The sequence below is a fragment of the Salmo trutta genome, unplaced genomic scaffold, assembly GCF_901001165.1.
Source record: "Salmo trutta unplaced genomic scaffold, fSalTru1.1, whole genome shotgun sequence".
NCBI classification, from domain to species: domain Eukaryota; kingdom Metazoa; phylum Chordata; class Actinopteri; order Salmoniformes; family Salmonidae; genus Salmo; species Salmo trutta.
In genome coordinates this window covers 286222-305959 of record NW_021823216.1, presented here as the reverse complement: position 1 = coordinate 305959, position 19738 = coordinate 286222, and the positions used below count along the sequence as shown (strand labels likewise).

Sequence of the window (19738 nt, the reverse complement as noted above, 5' to 3'; positions counted from 1 at the left end):
CCTCCCTGTGAGAAACATTCTGGAAACTATTTCCATGTCTTGGACCAGAATACAAAGCCTGGCTATTTCTGGACCTGCTGCTGATGGTTTGTGTGAGGAAGACTGCCTCTAGTGATTCACCATTGATAAAGGACTGTGTGAATGCCAAAACAGAACTGGATAACACAACCAAAAAAACATGCGCTAAAAATGGGAAATGTGGAAGGCTGTTAAAACTGGACTTGCATTTCTGCCTTATCGTCAAATGTGCCTTCTCATCAAATGTAACAGTGATAACCTATAGTTGTTTACAGCACATGCAGTATGGATACAAGGCTACTACTTTTCTAATAGCAGTATTTCATAATAATAACAGTATTTTATAATAATAACAGTATTTCATAATAATAGCAGTATTTCATAATAATAACAGTATTTCATAATAATAACAATATTTATAATAATAAGAGAATTTCATAATAATAACAGTATTCATAATAATAACAGTATTTATAATAATAACAGTATTTCATAATAATAACAGTATTTCATAATAATAACAGTATTTTATAATAATAAACAGTATTTCATAATAATAACAGTATTTTAGAATAATAACAGTATTTCATAATAATAACAGCTGTCACCTGTGTGTGGTGTGTGTTGTGTGTGTGTGTGTGCGCGCCATGCAACGTGCATGCCTGAGTTGCGCCGTGCATGTGAGCCCAAAGCCCTGTCCCCATCAGGACCCCCCCCACCACCGTGCGGGTGACATTCAGCTCTCCTGCTTTCTCCCTACAGGAGATAGGTCTGCCTGCTGAACGCCTGCTAAATAAATCACCAGCCTCCTGTCTTGGCTTCTCCCAGAGACTGCAGAGGTGAATCTAGAAACGTGATGATAAAATATCCTCAGTGTGCTAAGGCTTTGCATTGAATGAATGATGAATTGAATGCAATGGTAGCTAAAGCAATGGCTATGTTTATTTCATTTCATTGAGCTACTGACGGCAGAGGTGAGTCTACAAATACGATGCTAAAATGTCCTCTATTTTACTTTGGCTCTGTGTGCTGTGTAGACTGGATACACTGTAGAGAAGTTTTTTAAACGTTTAAACGGACATTTTCTTTATCGGGTTTCCCGTTAAAACAATAAGAAAAAACAGTTTTAATTCCATGTGAATCAACAATGTAGCTGCGCTGCTGCCAGCAGCGGTTTGGGTCTCACGGTGGGTCGCTTTCAGATGGATCAGCACTGCACCTGTACTACCATTACTGTACCTCAATTCTACCTCTCAGTCTGCATTTCCTTCTCACTTAAAATCACATCAAATGTATTTATAAAGCCCTTTTACATCAGCAGATGTCACAAAGTGCTACACAGATACCCAACCTAAAACCCCCAAAAGCAGGCAATGCAGATGTAGAAGCACAGTGGCTAGGAAAAATCTCATTTTACTTTAACTTCTCAAAGTATTGTCATACAGGACTTTGGGGCTGCTGCTTGCGTAGTGGTGGGGAATCGACTCCAAAAAAATTATGATTCCTCGACTCCTTGCACCTCGACTCTTGGTGTCGATTCCCATTTGAGTGTCAAAATGTATTGTGCTAGAAATCGACTCCTAAGATTCAGGATTTTTGGAATGGAGGAGACTGATTAGTTGCTGTACTTCTGAGAACAAAAACACTCATATTTTTCGTAGCGAGCTAGCGTAGGACGGAGAAGGGGAGGGGCACAGTACAGGCAGGTCAGTCATCAGACAGACAGACAGAACCATGTACTAGGTCTATCTATCAGTATAGGCAGGTCAGCCACCAGACAGACAGACAGAAACCGAGCACTAGGTCTATCTATCAGTATAGGCAGGTCAGCCACCAGACAGACAGACAGAACCGTGCACTAGGTCTATCTATCAGTATAGACAGGTCAGCCACCAGACAGACAGAACCGTGCACTAGGTCTATCTATCAGTATAGACAGGTCAGTCACCAGACAGACAGTCAGAACCGTGCACTAGGTCTATCTATCAGTATAGACAGGTCAGCCACCAGACAGACAGAACCGTGCACTAGGTCTATCTATCAGTATAGGCAGGTCAGCCACCAGATAGACAGTCAGAACCGTGCACTAGGTCATCTATCAGTATAGGCAGGTCAGCCACCAGACAGACAGTCAGAACCGTGCACTAGGTATCTATTGGCAATCCAAAGCTGTATCTCGTAATGGAATGCTGTATCTGGCAATTTCTTGGCACTAGTAAAAGCAGGGCCTATTATCAATAAATAGGCTAGGATATTGAGATGAGCAAGATGCAACACCACTCTCTCACACAGTAAATGTGCATGTGCACAGGTTCACGCTGTTCACAGTGGTAGCCAGGGCACCAAAACAGCAGAGAAGTTGAGCCTCGCACTTCAACGCTCTCAGTTGTTGCGGAAATGTACACACTATGCTGTTTACTTTCTGTAGCTACAAAATGGTGGCTACCACTTTCTCTAGTTGAATCAAGCTCTGTCTGTCAGTCGGTACCAGGACCACTGCTTAGTGCACCTTCCAGCCCAGGCTTCAATGGCAGCTGTCCTTGGTGCTGAAAGGGATAGAGGCTAACTGCATAATGTTCTCTGGCAGCAGCTACAGAGACCTAGGATACAAAAGAAAGAATGTGTCTGTCTGTCTGTCTGTCTGTCTGTCTGTCTGTCTGTGTCTGTCTGTCTGTCTGTCTGTCTGTCTGTCTGTCTGTCTGTGTCTGTCTGTCTGTCTGTCTGTCTGTCTGTCTGTCTGTGTGTGTGTGTGTGTGTGTGTGTGTGTGTCAAATCAAATCAAATTCTATTGGTCACATACGCATGGTTAGCAGATGTTATTGAGAGCGTAGTGAAATTCTTCTAGATCCGACAGTGTAACAGTATCTATAACAGGTAATATCTAACAATTCCACAACAAACCTAATATCTAACAAATACACAACTAAACCTAATATCTAACAATTCCACAACAAACCTAATATCTAACAATTCCACAACAAACCTAATATCTAACAATTCCACAACTAAACCTAATACACACAATCTAATGAAGGAATGGGATGAGAATATAGCAGTATATAATATATGGACGAGCAGTGACAGAGAGGCTAAGATACAATAGATAGTAAAGAATAGATAGTGAAGGATACAGTATACATATGAGATGAGTAATGTGAGATATGTAAACATTATTAACCTGTTGGGGTGTAGGGGGCAGTATTTTCACGGCCGAATGAAAAACGTACCCACATTTAACTGGTTACTACTCTGGCCACAGGGTTAGTATAGTCAGGAGGTCCTCCTCTCCTGTGAGGGTTAGTATAGTCAGGAGGTCCTCTCCTCTCCTGTCAGGGTTAGTATAGTCAGGAGGTCCTCTCCTCTCCTGTCAGGGTTAGTATAGTCAGGAGGTTCCTTCTCCTGTCAGGGTTAGTATAGTATAGTCAGGAGGTCCTCTCCTCTCCTGTCAGGGTTAGTATAGTCAGGAGGTCCTCTCCTCTCCTGTCAGGGTTAGTATAGTCAGGGGTCCTCTCCTCTCCTGTCAGGGTTAGTATAGTCAGGAGGTCCTCTCCTCTCCTGTCAGGTTAGTATAGTATAGTCAGGGGGTCCTCTCCTCTCCTGTCAGGGTTAGTATAGTATAGTCAGGAGGTCCTCTCCTCTCCTGTCAGGGTTAGTATAGTATAGTCAGGAGGTCCTCTCTCTCGTCAGGGTTAGTATAGTATAGTCAGGGGGTCTCCTCTCCTGTCAGGGTAGTTAGTATAGTCAGGAGGTCCTCTCCTCTCCTGTCAGGGTTAGTATAGTCAGGAGGTCCTCTCCTCTCCTCTGAGAGACGGGCGGTAAAGATGATCTCAACCCAGTGGGCCCTGCAGGTCCTGGAAGGTGGGCAGAGCCTATCAGGAGGCAGCTTCCACTATCAGCCAACCAATCAGAAGGATATGATGGCTCTCTACTTCCTAATTTCCTCTGTAATAAACAGGAGGCAGAGAGATCACACCCCTGGTCTGTTCTCTATTACAGACAGACAGACAGATACAGATACTATGCTCCCATTGAGGTGCGTTGAGACAGGCAGACAGACAGACGGTAGGACCTCTTTGCGTCGTAGAGGACCTGTTTCCCTATCAGCCTCTCAGTGTAGTTACCACGGAGATGATTATCCACTCCACCACATCATCATCGCTTATCACCGACCTGTGGCACATCACAGACATTACCTTCATTATACACACGCCTGCCTGCCCTTTTTCATTTCCTGTTAAACCATTCACCACCTATCTACTAGAGACAGGAGTAGGGACAGAAGCTGTCATGTACTGGATTTTAGCATATCTTATAGTCTGTCTAGACCTGCTGTTGCTAAGTTACTGGAAAACAGCAACATGGCTTAACTGTAAGGCTTTTCTCCTTAGAAGGAAAGATAATACAGTGGCGACAGAGAGGGGGGAGAGGGAGAGAGAGGAGAGGGGAAGAGAGAGAGACAGAGGAGAGAGAGAGACAGAGGAGAGAGACAGAGGAGAGAGAGAGAGACAGAGGAGAGAGAGAGACAGGGGAGAGAGAGAGACAGAGGAGAGAGACAGAGGAGAGAGAGACAGGGGAGAGAGGGGGGAGAGAGAGAAACAGGAGAGAGAGAAAGACAGAGGAGAGAGACAGACAGAGGAGAGAGACAGACAGAGGAGAGAGAGGGGGATAGAGAGAGAAAGAGGAGAGAGACAGAGAAGAGAGGGGGGAGAGAGAGAGAAACAGGAGAGGGGGAGAGGGAGAGAGAGAAACAGGAGAGAGAGAGAGAGAGACAGAGGAGAGAGACAGACAGAGGAGAGAGAGAAACAGGAGAGAGAGAGACAGAGGAGAGAGACAGACAGAGAGAGAGAGGGAAACAGGAGAGAGAGAGAGACAGAGGAGAGAGGGGGATAGAGAGAGAAAGAAGATAGAAGAGAGAGGAGAGAGGGGGAGAGAGAGAAACAGGAGAGAGAGAGACAGAGATGGGGAGAGAGAGAGGGGGGGAGAGAGGGGGAGAGAGAGAGGGGGGAGAGAGAGACAGAGAGGGGGGGAGAGGGGAAAGAGAGAGAGACAGAGATGGGGAGAGAGAGAGAGGGGGAGGAGAGAGAGAGAGAGGAGATAGACAGAGGAGAGAGGGGGGAGACAGAGAGACAGAGGAGAGAGAGAGACAGAGGAGAGGGGGGAGAGAGAGAGACAGAGGAGAGAGACAGACAGAGGAGAGAGAGGGGGATAGAGAGAGCCAGAGTGAAACAGGAGAGAGAGAGACAGAGGAGAGAGAGAGACAGAGAGAGGAGAGAGGGTAGAGAGAGAAAGAGACAGACAGAGGAGAGAGAGCCAGAGGAGAGAGCGAGAGAGAGAGAGAGAGAGAGAGAGAGAGAGAGAGAGAAACATTTACATTTTAGTCATTTAGCAGACACTCTTATCCAGAGCAACTTACAGTAGTGAATGCATACATTTCATACATTTTTTTTTCTTCTCTGTACTGGTCCCCCATGGGAATCAAACCCACAACCCTGGCGTTGCAAACACCGTACTCTACAACTGAGCCACACGGGACTCAGAGAGAGAATCACATTTTTTATAAAATGAGAGAGAATATGATATAAATGATGATATAATCTTTATAATACTCATGATCCATTGTAGAGAGATCCCCTCGGGCCAAACACCAGGCCTTGGGTTGCTTTTACACAGATCTCGTTGGTACAAACACTCTAAACAGCATCCAAGCCTCTGCTAGCTAGCGCCATGCCACCCATATTTCCTTGGGGATGGTGGTGGTAGGTAGCCAGTCGTAGCTGTTATGTGTGTGAACTGGGCTACAGAGAAGAGCTGGTCACATATGGAATCTCAGTACTCTGACCTTTGGGCCGGAGCAGCTAACAAGATGTCAGAAGTGAGATACTGTCCGCTGCTCTGCTATGGTTTCATACAGAAGGTAAAGACAGTCCTGCTTTAATGGGGATATGTGTCCCCCCAGACACAGAGTGGCCCTGACTTCTCACTCTGTCTCACAGCTTGCTTACTCATCTCTCTCTCTCTCTCTCTCTCTCTCTCTCTCTCTCTCTCTCTCTCTCTCTCTCTCTCTCTCAATCAATTCAATTCACTTCAATTTACTGACATGGCATGTTTATTATTACTTACATTGTCAAAGTATACATATATAAAAAAAATATTATCTCTACCCTTTTCTCTCTCTCCTCTCTCTCCTTCCTCTCCCTCTCTCCTCTCTCTCCCCTCTCTCCTGACAGCTGTGCTCTTCTCCTTGATAAACTGGCTGCAATAAGAACCTCTTAGCGCTCATACATTTTTATCATTATAGCCCTCTCTCTCTTTCTCCCTTTTTCTCTTTCTCTCTCTCTCTCTCTCTTCTCCTCTCTTTCTCTCTTCTATCTCTCTCTCTTTCTCTCTCTCTCTCTCTCTTTCTCTCTCTTTCTTTCTCCCTCCTCTCTCTTTCTTCCTCTCTCTTGTCTCTGTCTCCCTTCTCTCTCGGTCCCCCCTCTCTCTCTTCTCCCTCTCTCTCTATTTCTCCCCCTATCTCTCTGTCTCCGTCCCTTCTCTCTCTGTCTCCCCTCTCTCGCTCTTTCTCCCCCTCTCTCTCTATCTCCGTCTCCCCTTCTCTCTCTGTCTCCCCCTCTCTCTCTCTGTCTCCCCCCATCTCTGTCTCCGTCTCCCCTTCTCTCTCTGTCTCCCCCTCTCTCCCCCTCTCTCTCTCGCTCTCTCCTCTCTCTCTCTCTCTGTCTCCCTCTCTCTCCCCCTCTCTCTTCAGAGTTGTGAAGAAGCAAGACTTTGTTTTCAGCGGGGGTAATGTGTATCTCAGTAATGCTCCTCTATTTGTCATGCATGTGGTATATCTATGTGTTCAGCTTCTATTGTCTGGATGATTTGTTTACTTCCTGGCCTTACAAAGCATTGTGGGCTGGACGAGGTAAACTAATTGGGCTGAATGTTACAGTAAGTAAACAGCTAACACCACTGATGTTCATTAGGTGTGGTGTGTGTAGTGTGTGTGTGTGTGTGTGTGTGTGTGTGTGTGTGTGTGTGTGTGCGAGTACAGTGGAGCCTTCTACTGTGTCAATACACAATACTATAGTATGTCTCATAGTCAGTTCATTGTTTTAATGTACTGTCTGTCTCATCCTTTACAGTCTGCTCAATCCCTGTAGTCTGTCTCATCCCTGTACAGTCTGTCTCATCCTATACAGTCTGTCTCACCATGTACAGTCTGTCTCATCCATGTACAGTCTCGTCTCTCCATGTACAGTCTGTCTCATCCCTGTACTGTCTGTCTCATCCATGTACAGTCTGTCTCATCCATTACAGTCTGTCTCATCCATGTACAGTCTGTCTCATCCCTGTACAGTCTGTCTCATCCTGTACAGTCTGTCTAATCCATGTACAGTCTGTCTCATCCCTGTACAGTCTGTCTCATCCCTGTACAGTCTGTCTCATCCCTATACAGTCTGTCTCATCCCTATACAGTCTGTCTCATCCCTGTACAGTCTGTCTCATCCCTGTACAGTCTGTCTCATCCCTGTCTTCTCTCTCTCTGGTCTTCCTCCCCTCTCACTATATATCTCTCTCACTCTGTCGTCTGTCTGTCTGTCTGTCTGTCTGTCTGTCTGTCTGTCTGTCTGTCTGTCTGTCTGTCTGTCTGTCTGTCGTCTGTCTGTCTGTTTTCTCTCTCTCTATTGCTCCTCCTTCTCTCTCCCTCCTCCTTTCTCTTGAGGTCAGTTGTTAAATCAGAGGATTCTGGATGTCGGTCTACAGACAGAGTGCTAAAGGGACCACTGAGCCTGTAAAGTGATTGATTTTAAGGCTGCATCCCGAATTACACCCTATTCCTTACATAGTGCACTCATTTTGAACAGGGCCCATATGGCTCTGTAGTGCACTATAGAGGAATATTGTGCCATTTAGGAATCAGACTTTGAATTCTCCAGTGGAGAAGTAGGGTTCTGTGTCGTCCATAAACCTTTCAGCAGGTGCATTAGCATTATGGTCTGTGGAAGCTACGGCTAGCCAGGGGACTATGACTAGCCAGGGAACTACAGCTAGCCAGGGGACTACAGCTAGCCAGGGGACTACGGCTAGCCAGGGGACTACGGCTAGCCAGGGGACTACGGCTAGCCAGGGGACTACGGCTAGCCAGGGGACTACAGCTAGCCAGGGGACTACAGCTAGCCAGGGAACTACGGCTAGCCAGGGGACTACAGCTAGCCAGGGGACTACGGCTAGCCAGGGGACTACAGCTAGCCAGGGAACTACGACTAGCCAGGGGACTACAGCTAGCCAGGGGACTACAGCTAGCCAGGGGACTACGGCTAGCCAGGGGACTACAGCTAGCCAGGGGACTATGACTAGCCAGGGGACTACGACTAGCCAGGGAACTACAGCTAGCCAGGGGACTACAGCTAGCCAGGGGACTACAGCTAGCCAGGGGACTACAGCTAGCCAGGGGACTATGACTAGCCAGGGGACTACAGCTAGCCAGGGGACTACGGCTAGCCAGGGGACTACGGCTAGCCAGGGGACTACGGCTAGCCAGGGGACTACAGCTAGCCAGGGGACTACAGCTAGCCAGGGGACTATGGCTAGCCAGGGGACTACAGCTAGCCAGGGGACTATGGCTAGCCAGGGGACTACGGCTAGCCAGGGGACTACGGCTAGCCAGGGGACTACAGCTAGCCAGGGGACTACGGCTAGCCAGGGGACTATGGCTAGCCAGGGGATGGTGTTGGAGGAATACAGCTTTATCCAAATACAACTAGGGTTTGTCCATCTCCAAAACTGAGACAGACAGACAGACAGACAGACAGACAGACAGACAGACAGACAGACAGACAGACAGACAGACAGACAGACAGACAGACAGAGACTAAAGCAGAGCCACAGACACAGTGTCTCTGTTCTCTTGTAGATAAAGATGTTTTTCCAGTAGCGTTCTGACAGCAGACGCCTCTCTCTCTAGTTAGAACACAATACACTGGTGGAAAGTAACATGACAAAGCAGCCCGTTGTCTCCTGAGGGGGGTGTGTGTGTCTGTGTGTCTGTGTGTCTGTGTGTGTGTATGTTGTGTATGTGTGTGTATGTGTGTGTGTGTGTGTGTGTGTGTGTGTGTGTGTGTGTGTGTGTGCTGTGTGTGTGTGTGTGTGGTGTGTGTGTGTGTTTTGTGTGTGTGTGTGTGGTGTGTGTGGTGTTCTGGCGGGTTCAGGCTGGCGCTGTAAGAGAATCTCAATGTGAAAGTGAAGGTCAAAGCAACTTATCTAATCGTTAATGTTAAGTAACGACCCATGTTGAGGTAAATGTATCAGAACCACACTAACCATGGTCTTCAGACATACAGAATCTATAGGAGAGAACACATACAGAATCTATAGGAGAGAACACATACAGAATCTATAGGAGAGAACACATACAGAATATATAGGGATGAGAACACATACAGAATATATAGGAGAGAACACATCACAGAATATATAGGAGAGAACACATACAGAATATATAGGAGAGAACACATACAGAATCTATAGGAGAGAACACATACAGAATATATAGGAGAGAACACCCATACAGAATATATAGGAGAGAACACATACAGAATATAGGAGAGGAACACATACAGAATCTATAGGAGAGAACACATACAGAAATCTATAGGAGAGAACAGCATACAGAATCTATAGGAGAGAACACTACGACATACCAGAATATCTAGGAGAGAACACATACAGATATATAGGAGAGAAAACATTACAGAATATATAGGAGAGAAACATACAGAATCTATAGGAGGCAGAAACCCATACAGAATCTATAGGAGAGAACACCATACAGAATCTATAGGAGAGAACACACATACAGACATATATAGGATGAGAGAACACATACAGACATATATAGGATGAGAAACACATACAGCAATCTATAGGAGAGGAACACATACAGAATCTATCGGAGGAAACACATTACAGAATCTATAGGATGAGAACACATACAGAATCTATAGGACGAGAACACATACAGAATTCTATAGGATTTGACATTTAGAACCACATACAGAATAATAGGAGAGAACACACTTACCGAATACATATAGGAGAGAACACATACGAGACTATCTAGGAGGAGAACACATACAGAATCTATAGGAGAGAACACATACAGAATATATAGGAGGAGAACACATACAGAATCTATGGAGAGAACACATACAGAACTATATAGGAGAGAACATATACAGAATCTATAGGAGAGAACACATACAGAATATATAGGAGAGAACACATACAGAACATATAGGAGAGAACACATACAGAATATATAGGAGAGAACACATACAGAATCTATAGGAGAGAACACATACAGAATCTATAGGAGAGAACACATACAGAATCTATAGGAGAGAACACATACAGAATCTATAGGAGAGAACACATACAGAATATATAGGAGAGAACACATATAGCTACAACATATGAGCACAGACACACAGACACAGAGACACACAGACACAGAGACACACAGACACACAGACACACACACACACACACACACACACACACACACCACACACACACACACACACACACACACACACACACACACACATACCTGGTACACATGCACACACACAACAGCCAACTCTCCCAGTACAGTACAATGCCTCTGCTTATTGCTTATCATTCCCAGAAGGCTTATAACACTCCTGCTTATAATTCCCAGAAGGCTCAAAACACTTCTGCTTATCATTCCCAGAAGGCTCATAACACTTCTGCTTATCATTCCCAGAAGGCTCATAACACTTCTGCTTATCATTCCCAGAAGGCTCAAAACACTTCTGCTTATCATTCCCAGAAGGCTCAAAACACTTCTGCTTATCATTCCCAGAAGGCTCAGAACACTTCTGCTTATCATTCCCAGAAGGCTCAGAACACTTCTGCTTATCATTCCCAGAAGGCTCAAAACACTTCTGCTTATCATTCCCAGAAGGCTCAAAACACTTCTGCTTATCATTCCCAGAAGGCTCAAAACACTTCTGCTTATCATTCCCAGAAGGCTCAGAACACTTCTGCTTATCATTCCCAGAAGGCTCAAAACACTTCTGCTTATCATTCCCAGAAGGCTCATAACACTTCTGCTTATCATTCCCAGAAGGCTCAGAACACTTCTGCTTATCATTCCCAGAAGGCTCATAACACTTCTGCTTATCATTCCCAGAAGGCTCATAACACTTCTGCTTATCATTGCCAGAAGGCTCATAACACTTCTGCTTATCATTCCCAGAAGGCTCATAACACTTCTGCTTATCATTCCCAGAAGGCTCATAACAGTCTGGGAAATAATGTTTGTTCAATCATTGCATTTCTGCCATCTCCTCTAGCAGCCAGGTAGGCGACATCATCACATCACCCTGTCTGTCTGTCTGTCTGTCTGTCTGTCTGTCTGTCTGTCTGTCTGTCTGTCTGTCTGTCTGTCTGCCTGCCTGCCTGCCTGCCTGCCTGCCTGCCTGCCTGCCTGCCTGCCTGCCTGCCTGCCTGCCTGCCTGGCTGTCTGACTGTCTGTCTGTACACACACACGCACACACACACACACACAAATGAATGCAAACAAGCATGAACGCACACAACACACACCAACAAATGAATTGAACCATTATATTTTTGTATTATATATCTAATAATGAAAGAGAAGGATTGCTGTTTTGAATTTGATCAAGTTACATGCTGACCACACCACTCGCGTCACCGAGCGTCTGCGTTGCCAAGCTCTAAAATAGAAGTCAGTTCTATTTGTGACGCTGAACGCGGTGCAAGTCCTGCCTCTCCCATCTCCTGATTGGTATATAGAAGCAGATACCCACATGCCATCTCCTCATTGGTTATACCCACGTGGGTGATTGAAAGATGAACTGAGTTCGGTCGGTCAAGGTGGTAACTATGAAAGTTGGATGCCAATCGCCATATAAAGTCCAAAGAAGAAAAAGCCTGGAAGGAGGAGAGATGACTAGAAACGATTCGGTTGACCGTTTTATCTGTGGATTTATTGTCGGAGTAGAGGACCTTGTGCATTTCAGGTAAAATAACAACTCAACGTTTATATCCCAGGACAAATTAGCTAGCAATAGCAAGATAGCTAAATAGGACAAATTAGCTAGCAACTGCAAGCTAGCTAGCTAAATTGCCATAAATGTTTAATGCTTTTCGACCTGTCCCCAAATTAATATAATTGGTTCGGAGTTTGTTTTGATATTTTAACCTGCGTGTCGTGAACGTGTTTGGTGGGGGGGGGGGGGGACAATCAATTTGCGCACTGATGGCGCACGATGGCGCACCTGTGCGGACGGTTTGGGTACGGTGTTAGTGTGGGAGAGGTGGGAAAACTATTGTTATCCATCAAGAATGATAAGCCACCAGGTATACACAACCTGTGTCCTCAGGCATGGAAGGAAGCTAAAGTCATTCCACTCCCTAAAAATAATATCGCACCCTTTTCTGGCTTTAACAGCCACCCAATCAGTTTGCTGCCTGTTCTTAGTCAACTGATGGAGAGAATTGTTTTTGACCAAATTCAATAATTTTTTGTTGTTGTTCAGAGAACAAAGTTAACTACTGACTTTCAGCATGCATATAGAGAAGGTCACTCAACTTGTACTGCAATGACTCAGATGACTGATGATTGGTTCAAATACATGGATAATAAGATGACAGTAGGAGCTGTATTGTTAGATTCAGTGCAGCCTTTGATTTTATTGATCATAAATTGTATTGAAGAAACTTACTTGCTATGGCTTTACATCACCTGCCATCATATGATTGGAGAGTTATTAATCCAATAGAATACAGTGAGTGTTCTTCAATAGAAGCTTCTCTAACATCAGATATCTACTTTGCGGTGTCCCTCAGGGCTGTTGTCTTGGTCCGTTACTCTTCTCTATTTTTTACAAATAATTTGCCACTGGTCTGACAGGAAGCTAGAATGACTACGTATACGGATGATTCCACACTCCACATGTCAGCACCTCAAAGCCAGGAGTTAAAAACAGGAGTTACAGTCAGTATCGGAATGGCTGATTGATAACAAAACTAAATACATCTAAAACTAAAATCATTGTATTTGTTTGAAAACATTTTTCTAAGACATAAACCTCAACTGGAGTTGTGTATAAAGGGTGTGCCCATTGAGAAAGTTGAGGAAGTTTAACTCCTAGGTATGACACTGGATGGTCAATTATTACGGTCGAGTCATATTGACAAAGTTGTTGTGAAGATGGGGAGGGGTATGTCTTTTATAGAAAATGTGTTTTCAGGCTCTGGTCTTGTCCCATCTTGATTACTGTCCGGTAATAGAGTCAGGTGCAGCAAAGACAGATCTAGTAAACCTGCAGCTGGTTCAAAACAGAGCAGCCTTGCCCTTAACTACACATACAGAACTAACATCAACAAAATGCATAGTGTTTCCTGGTTGAGGATTGACAAGAGATGAACTACTTCTCTTCTAGTTTTTATGGGAAATATTACCGTAATGAAAATTCCAGATTGTCTGCGTCATCAAATAACATTCAGCTCGAACACCCACAAGACATTGCACCAGGGGTCTCTTCACAGTCCCCAAGTCCAAAACAAATTCACCGCAACACACAGTATTATACAGAGCCATGATCACATGGAACTCCCTTTCACCTCAAATTACTAAAGAAAACAGCAAGATTACCTTAAAACATTTATGAAACAACAGAGACTGTGAAGGGACACACAAACACACACACAGTAACATTTTTACATTTAAGTCATTTAGCAGACACTCTTATCCAGAGCAACTTACAGTAGTGAATGCATACATTTCATACATTTTTTTTCTAGGTACTGGTCCCCCATGGGAATTGAACCCACAACCCTGGTGTTGCAAACACCATGCTCTACCAATTGAGCCACACGGGACCTAACACACAGACACACACTAACACACAGACACACTAACACACAGACACACTCCAACACACAAACACACTCCAACACACAGACACACTCTAATACACATACACACTCCAACACACAGACACACTCTAACACACAGATACAAACTAACACACAGACACACACACTCCTTCTGAAGGCCTGCCTGTTATAATAGCAGATGGTCTTTCTCATCCATCACAGAGAGGGGGACATCAGGGCCATCTGGCCCCAGCCAGGCCTCACCCACCCTGGGGTCCAATGGCTTCAACCTGGGCCTCTTCCCCCATCCTCCACCCTCACTCTGAACAGTCAACACCCATTTCTCAGCAAGAGCTCTTGATGTGTTAAATGATCAATTAAATGATCAATCAATCATCATTATCTACAATCAAGGACTCTGAATCCACTGTGTTACGATAGTTAATCACTTCTCAAAGTGGAAATCCATAGGAAGGCAATCCTCCAACATCATCTTCTATACATTCAGAGCTGCGTCTGAAATGGAATCCTATTTCCTGCCGTTTCAGACGGACACCCAGAGTGTAGGGCTCACAGTAGTTCATATATTCATGATTGTTTGCAACCAAAGTCTCTTGATTCCACTGGCTCAAGATACCAAAGTGAAAATCCATAAAATCGCAGTCACCCAACATCATCATTATCTGGGTCATTCCACGAAATGAGTGCCTTTTTGATATTTTAAGAAGAAATTGTGCACCAATATGTGCACCAGAGTTTTGTCTTGTGGGGTATGTATGGATGTCTGAGTGCCATTTTAAAGACCACATGGAGAATTCAATAAATCAATATATTTTTTTTATATGAATAAAGACTTGCTAAAGTGCTAAAATTCAGCATTTTGACATGTACCTCAGGAAGATTTTAACCCACTTAAACCCATTTCCCCTGTCACTGGGGGATTTATGGCTGATTTAAAATGAAATTCGTCAACCCTGTTACGTGTAACCCTGTTACAGTCAACCCTGTTACGGTCAACCCTGTTACGGTCAACCCTGTACTGGTCAACCCTGTTAAGGTCAACCCTGTTACGGTCAACCCTGTTACGGTCAACCATGTTACGGTCAACCCTGTTAAGGTCAACCCTGTTACGGTCAACCCTGTTACGGTCAACCCTGTTAAGGTCAACCCTGTTACGGTCAACCCTGTTACGGCCAATCCTGTTACGGTCAATCCTGTTACGGTCAACCCTGTTACGGTCAACCCTGTTAAGGTCAACCCTGTTACGGTCAACCCTGTTACGGTCAACCCTGTTAAGGTCAACCCTGTTACGGTCAACCCTGTTACGGCCAATCCTGTTACGGTCAATCCTGTTACGGTCAACCCTGTTACGGTCAATCCTGTTAAGGTTAACCCTGTTACGGTCAATCCTGTTACGGTCCGTCCTGTTACGGCCAATCCTATTAAGGTTAACCCTGTTACGGTCAATCCTGTTACGGTCAATCCTGTTACGGTCCATCCTGTTACGGCCAATCCTATTTCTTTATTTGACACTTAACAGGCATGTTTATTTAACCTTTTGAAATGGGAAAATATGATTTTATGAAGTTGAGCATCTCTTTATGACAGAATGTTAAAATTAGGTGAAATCAAATGTTGTTGTTTTTCTTTATTTTTTACCAAGTTACACATCTGAAAAGGCACTGGTGGAATGACCCATCTATACATCTCAGAGTGTAGGTGGGATATATCTACACTCTACTCACCACGGTGACGATATAGCGTGCTGAGACTGGAGCATTCTCCACCCGTACCTCCTGCTCCGGCTGTGCCAACAGGCTGACGGCTCCATGCCCACGGGGCGCCTGGCGGAACCGAGACTCCAGCAGGGCAGCGGGCATCAGCTTAGCCAGCCTGGCATGGGTCTGGGAGGACTGGGTGAGGAGGCTGTCCACCCTGGCCATGTCCACCCTGGCCATGTCCCTGCTGAAACATTCTGTATGATCAGTGTGTACTATGGAAACATCTAATTAGTTTAACTTCATGTGTACTACGGCAGGTAAAACCTGAATCGCAGTATTACATACAATAACATGAGATACAAGACAACAAAGAGAGTTGGTTGTAAAATAATATTAAACTAAGGTTCAATTGTGTTTAATAATTCTTTATTGTGTTCCTTTCTGTGAATGTGTCTTGCATCTCAAATCAACATCCTCACTACATCTGGGTCTGTCAGTTGAGTGCTGCCCGTTTTTCATTTTTTGTTATGTGATGGACTGTGTTGGTTTCAAGCATCTGTCTTTACCTGAAGCTGTCCAGTCTGGCCTGGTGCTGGGCATTGAGGGTGTTAACCAAGGCATGGAGACTGTCTCTGTCCCCACCACGCTGCCACCCGGGTGTCTCCAGACCCAGGGTCCTCTCCTGGCCATCTTGGTCCACGTGACGGTACACCAGGACCGGGCTGTCCGACCACCTCCTCCCCTCACCGGTCCTGGTCATGTAGCGGTCATGGTCACCAGAAAAAACATCTACAAAGAGAAAGGGAATGGGTTGATGCTAGCTGCAGGTCTACCACTATGGTTGATGCTATGCTAGCTGCAGGTCTACCACTCTGGTTGATGCTATGCTAGCTGTAGATCTACCACTATGGTTGATGCTATGCTAGCTGTAGATCTACCACTCTGGTTGATGCTATGCTAGCTGTAGATCTACCACTCTGGTTGATGCTATGCTAGCTGTAGATCTACCACTATGGTTGATGCTATGCTAGCTGTAGATCTACCACTCTGGTTGATGCTATGCTAGCTGTAGATCTACCACTATGGTTGATGCTATGCTAGCTGCAGGTCTACCAATATGCTTGATGCTATGCTAGCTGCAGGTCTACCAATATGGTTGATGCTATGCTAGCTGTAGATCTACCACTATGGTTGATGCTATGCTAGCTGCAGGTCTACCAATATGGTTGATGCTATGCTAGCTGTAGATCTACCAATATGGTTGATGCTATGCTAGCTGTAGATCTACCACTCTGGTTGATGCTATGCTAGCTGTAGATCTACCACTCTGGTTGATGCTATGCTAGCTGCAGGTCTACCACTATGGTTGATGCTATGCTAGCTGTAGATCTACCAATATGGTTGATGCTATGCTAGCTGTAGATCTACCACTCTGGTTGATGCTATGCTAGCTGTAGATCTACCACTCTGGTTGATGCTATGCTAGCTGTAGATCTACCACTATGGTTGATGCTATGCTAGCTGTAGATCTACCAATATGGTTGATGCTATGCTAGCTGTAGATCTACCAATATGGTTGATGCTATGCTAGCTGTAGATCTACCAATATGGTTGATGCTATGCTAGCTGCAGGTCTACCACTATGGTTGATGCTATGCTTGCTGCAGGTCTACCACTATGGTTGATGCTATGCTAGCTGCAGGTCTACCAATATGGTTGATGCTATGCTAGCTGTAGATCTACCAATATGGTTGATGCTATGCTAGCTGCAGGTCTACCTCTCTGGTTGATGCTATGCTAGCTGCAGGTCTACCAATATGGTTGATGCTATGCTAGCTGTAGATCTACCAATATGGTTGATGCTATGCTTGCTGCAGGTCTACCACTCTGGTTGATGCTATGCTTGCTGCAGGTCTACCACTATGGTTGATGCTATGCTAGCTGCAGGTCTACCACTATGGTTGATGCTATGCTAGCTGCAGGTCTACCACTATGGTTGATGCTATGCTAGCTGCAGGTCTACCAATATGGTTGATGCTATGCTAGCTGTAGATCTACCAATATGGTTGATGCTATGCTAGCTGCAGGTCTACCTCTCTGGTTGATGCTATGCTAGCTGTAGATCTACCACTCTGGTTGATGCTATGCTAGCTGCAGGTCTACCACTATGGTTATTCTATGCTAGCTGCAGGTCTACCACTTTGGTTGATGCTAATCTAGCTGCAGGTTTACCATTATGGTTATTCTATGCTAGCTGCAGGTCTACCACTATGGTTGATGCTATGCTAGCTGCAGGTCTACCACTATGGTTGATGCTATGCTAGCTGCAGGTCTACCACTATGGTTGATGCTAAGCTAGCTGCAGGTCTACCACTATGGTTGATGCTATGCTAGCTGCAGGTCTACCACTATGGTTGATGCTATGCTAGCTGCAGGTCTACCACTATGGTTGATGCTATGCTAGCTGCAGGTCTACCACTATGGTTGATGCTATGCTAGCTGCAGGTCTACCACTATGGTTGATGCTATGCTTGCTGCAGGTCTACCACTATGGTTGATGCTATGCTAGCTGCAGGTCTACCACTATGGTTGATGCTATGCTAGCTGCAGGTTCTACCACTATGGTTGATGCTATGCTAGCTGCAGGTCTACCACTATGGTTGATGCTATGCTAGCTGCAGGTCTACCACTATGGTTGATGCTATGCTAGCTGCAGGTCTACCACTATGGTTGATGCTATGCTAGCTGCAGGTCTACCACTATGGTTGATGCTACGCTAGCTGCAGGTCTACCAATATGGTTTCTTTGGACTCAACAATGCTAATCAAGATTTATTGACATGAAGGTTCATTTTGAACTCTCAGTATAACCAGATATGAAAAATGAATCCCTCACAGACAAGAAGAGAAAGGGGACGAACGAGAGCATCACACAGTTCATAGGAAAGCAAGGAAGAGACCCAATGGATAAGAGAAGGAGTGAGAGGGACAGTCTACATAGTCTGGTATTACAGAGAAGAAGGAGAGAGAGGGACAGTCTACATAGTCTGGTATTACAGAGAAGGAGAGAGAGGGACAGTCTACATAGTCTGGTATTACAGAGAAGAAGGAGAGGGACAGTCTACATAGTCTGGTATTACAGAGAAGAAGGAGAGAGAGGGACAGTCTACATAGTCTGGTATTACAGAGAAGAAGGAGAGAGAGGGACAGTCTACATAGTCTGGTATTACAGAGAAGAAGGAGAGAGAGGGACAGTCTACATAGTCTGGTATTACAGAGAAGGAGAGAGAGGGACAGTCTACATAGTCTGGTATTACAGAGAAGAAGGAGAGAGAGGGACAGTCTACATAGTCTGGTATTACAGAGAAGAAGGAGAGAGAGGGACAGTCTACATAGTCTGGTATTACAGAGAAGAAGGAGAGAGAGGGACAGTCTACATAGTCTGGTATTACAGAGAAGAAGGAGAGAGAGGGACAGTCTACATAGTCTGGTATTACAGAGAAGAAGGAGAGAGAGGGACAGTCTACATAGTCTGGTATTACAGAGAAGAAGGAGAGAGAGGGACAGTCTACATAGTCTGGTATTACAGAGTAGAAGGAGAGAGAGGGATGGATAGTGTTCATAGTCTTTGGTATTAGTTTAATTAAGCTGATCAGTCATCCGCACACGCCCCGAGCCATGAAACCTGCCCCTTTTCCTCTTTCTCCCTCTCCCTGCTCTCTGTGCTCTCTCTCTTTCACTTTCTCTTTCTGGCTCTCTCTCTCTGTGCTCTGTCTCTCTCCCTCTCCCTGCTCTCTGTGCTCTCTCTCTCCCTCTCCCTGCTCTCTCTCTCCCTGCTCCCTCTCTCTTTCTCTCTGTGCTCTCTCTGAGCTCTCTCTCTCTCCCTCTCTCTCTCTCTGTGCTCTCTCTGAGCTCTCTCCCTCTCCCTCTCTCGCTCTCTCTCCCTCTCCCTCTCTCTGTGCTCTCTCTGAGCTCTCTCTCCCTCTCCCTCTCTCTCTCTCCCTCTCCCTGCTCTCTGTGCTCTCTCTCTCCCTCTCCCTGCTCTCTGTGCTCTCTCTCGCTCTCTCTCTTTCTCGAGTGAATGTC

At 45.3% G+C, this 19738-nt stretch overlaps 2 protein-coding genes across 2 annotated transcripts in view; one reads left to right on the top strand and one right to left on the bottom strand.

Annotated features, from left to right (window-relative positions):
- LOC115189731 (leucine-rich repeat-containing G-protein coupled receptor 5) overlaps positions 1–19738 on the bottom strand; it is a 653393-nt gene that overhangs the window by 402907 nt on the left and 230748 nt on the right. The gene's annotated exons all lie outside the window — the stretch shown is intronic.
- Positions 13751–19738, top strand: part of LOC115189718 (tetraspanin-8) — a 20016-nt gene continuing 14028 nt past the window's right edge. The window contains exon 1 of the mRNA XM_029748258.1: positions 13751–13764. The gene's annotated coding sequence lies outside the window, so the exon portion shown is untranslated. The remainder of the gene's footprint in view (positions 13765–19738) is intronic.